The following is a 3458-nucleotide window of genomic DNA, read 5'->3' on the forward strand; positions in this document are numbered from 1 at the left end:
AATACATCGAGGGAACTTTAGTCTTTCTGCGGCGCGCGATAACCTCGCTGGAGCTCTGCGCGTGCAGGGCACGGCACGAACAGTCTTGTGCACTGCCGATTGCCTCCTGCGAACTAAAGTTATGGCTGCCTCCCGCATGCGTCGAACGCTTGGTGAGATCGGTCTATTCGTTGGTAGCCGTAGCGGTTTTTCTAAACACAAGTATGTGAACGGGCCTTGAAAATGTCAGTGGCCATGGCCTTTGACTGCGATTTGATTCGTGTGGAAACTAAATAAAATTGGTAACCTTTTGAACCAAGTGCTCCGGGTGCTCATGTTCTTGTCCTTTCTATACGGTGTTTGACATTCAGCTCTTGTTAAAACAGCACCGCGTTTCAGGCACAACATTCGCTCAAAGAACAATCACAAGATTTTTCAAAAAAACAAAAAAACAAAAAAAAACACAATGGACGATGAGCAGAACGGCGAAAACTCGAATTATTGTTGACTTCCAGAAACGCAGTTTCATTATATAGCCCTCATTCCTTCTCGACTCCCAAGAAGTGACTGTAGATGCAGAGAAACTCCCCTTTAGGACGCCAAAGTCGTTGGAGCTTTTGCCGCGTGGTGTCGTCTTCATGTTAAAAAGGACCATTGTTTTTGATTTTTGTAATAACCTGGACATCGCTTTGTGCTTCGCGACAACAGTTTTGCGAAATGATAATAGGCGCGACAAAAGGCATCGATGATGACGATAGAAACTGGCGAGTTTGAGATGCGATTTGTTTTGCGCTTAGTGACTTCACGTTTCATTTTTAAGAAAAGTACACCCCGCGACACTGTTAGCGCGAACACGCCTTTGCCAGTTTTCTTTGTTTTTCTTTCAGTGCTGGAGGGGTTTCGTCAAAATTATTACGGCGGTGGTCAGTGCTAAGCTGGAGTACTACCTGAGCAATGAATGATTGTACCGATTGGAAGTAAATGGTCAAAAAGCGCCGAAGTAGCGTTCGCGCTTAAAGTGCCGTGCAGAGCACACCCAGCTAGTTTTCGATCGTGAAATCTTTGTTTAGGGTCTGCCGTATTCGTGGCGTAACATCCCAATTTAATTAAAGCGTAAAGTAGTATAAGTTGATAACTACGGTTCCGTGTTTTCGGAGTTTACTTTTCTTCAAGTTCGGGGGTGGTTTTTCGGGGTTTATGTTTTTCGCATTGATGTGGTGTTTTTAGGTGTCGGCTTTTGGTACTGGGCAAAACTTGACTTTTATAAAATGTATGTAAAAAAAAACAAAAAAAAAAAACGGACTATTGCGTTGGGATTTATCAAAGTCCAGGGAACATGTGCGCTACCCGAATACTTTGAAAACAACCCCGTGCTCATAAGAAAACTAAACGACACACAATGCCCCCCCCCCCCCCTTTCCCGCAAAAAGAAAAAAAAATGGTAAAAGTGTTTTAGTTGTGTAGTGTTGTGTTCAGGTGAAAAGGAAAATTTAATCTATAAACTAAATACCAACATCGTCCCATGAAGCTTGGCATTCTCTTTTTATTCCAGGACAGTATTGATTTGGGGTATTTTTTCTTCAAGTTTTGACCAAAAAAAGAAAACGAGCCCAAGGGTTACTTTTCGAGGTTTATCCTTGTATACCAAAAACACAGCACCTAGTTATAAGTAGGCTGTTAGTGTTAAGACTTTTATTTTTAAAAAAAATCTGCATTTTTTTTTCTAGTACGCTTTAGCGTTTGTTTGGTGCAGGTGCTAGGAATGACGATAATTGTAATTTGTTGACTCCCATGAACATTGATTGTGGAGGTCGAGAAAAAAAGCAGTAACATTACAGTTTGGCGACGCCTTCGAGCCCCTATGTGCGAACAAACTGATTTTTAAAAACAAGAAAAACAGAAAAGATGAAATTTTCCCATGTTCCTTCTGATTTGGTGTTGGGATCAAAAACGGCGATAGTAATAAGTCGTTTATTTCCTAGGAACTGTGATAATAATGATTCCTTCTCTCGCAGCAAGATCGATGGTGAACGTCGACGAAAAAAGTGAAAGCCGTTTACAACTCTCTGTAACGCCGAATTAGAGCGCAGCTCTTGAGGAGGAGGAGGGAAGGGTACTGGGGGGGGGGGGGGGGTTCAACTGACCAGGGGGGGGTCACGTGACCCCCCAATGCCGATGATGTCATCACTGACGTCACTGAGGACGTCATCAGTGACGATGACGATGCGGATACCGATGACGTCATTAGTGACGTCACTGATGACTTCACCAGTGATGATTACGATGACGATGCGAATGTCGGTGACGTCATCAGTGACGTCACTGATGACGTCATCAGTGATGATGACGATGACAATGCGGATGCCGGTGACGACATCAGTGACGTCACTGATGACGTCATCAGTGATGATGACGATGACAATGCGGATGCCGGTGACGACATCAGTGACGTCACTGATGACGTCATCAGTGATGATGACGATGACGATGCGGATGTAGGTAACGTCATCATGACGTCACCGATGATGTCATCAGTGATGATGACGATGACGATGCGGATGCCGGTGACGTCATCAGTGATGATGACGATGACGATGTGGATGCCGGTGACGTCATCAGTGACGTCACTAATGACGTCATCAGTGACGATGACGATGTGGATGCCGGTGACGTCGTCAGTGACGATGACGTCATCGGGGGGTCACGCGACATCAACGGGGGTCACGTGACCTCGGGAGGTCACGTAACCTCGGGGGGTCACGTGGCCCCCACGAGGTCACGTGACCCCGGTGGGGGGCTCGCGCGGTGCATTATGGGACATTCCCAATAATGCACCGCGCGGTTACGCCGACGCCGACGCCGCTCAAGCCGTAAACAGGCGCCTAAGAGCTGCGCTCTAAAAGCAGGGAGTATAAAGCTAGACGAGGCCCTCGAAACTTTCCTGCGTTTCTCCTGAGGTGGCGTTTGGCTCATAGACAGTTTTGAATAGGTTAGATAGATATTCCGTTTTGTTTGCTTTGTGTCACAGGAAGAATCATATTTTATACGCTAGATTGGATGAGGCTCTGTCTTTGTGCACCGTTGATGGCCATTTCGTAGTACTGATTTTGTGTGGAGTTTCCTGTAGTGATGACTTCAGTTTGTCTTTCCCTCTTTATAGGTGCTTGCCTTTTGCCTAAGATTTTCATTATTGTTGTTGACGAAGGATGTTGGTTTCCGAGAAACGGACACATCAAATTTTCCCCAAGAATAGTGAGGCGGGTGACGATTGGTTTCAGAAAAGCACAATAAACGATCAGCCAAGGATGCGCCTAATGATTCTTGTACTTAAACAATATTTAGGATGTTTTATAAAAGGGCATGGCTCGAAGTGTCAACTTGTTTCATATGCAACACATAAATTAATCCTACGAAATATTGTTCTAGACTATGTTTTTAGAGACGATAATTTTAATGCCAGTGTTCTTGGTATCTTATGA

The sequence above is a fragment of the Ixodes scapularis genome, unplaced genomic scaffold, assembly GCF_016920785.2.
Source record: "Ixodes scapularis isolate PalLabHiFi unplaced genomic scaffold, ASM1692078v2 PGA_scaffold4__175_contigs__length_147842914, whole genome shotgun sequence".
Classification (NCBI taxonomy): domain Eukaryota; kingdom Metazoa; phylum Arthropoda; class Arachnida; order Ixodida; family Ixodidae; genus Ixodes; species Ixodes scapularis.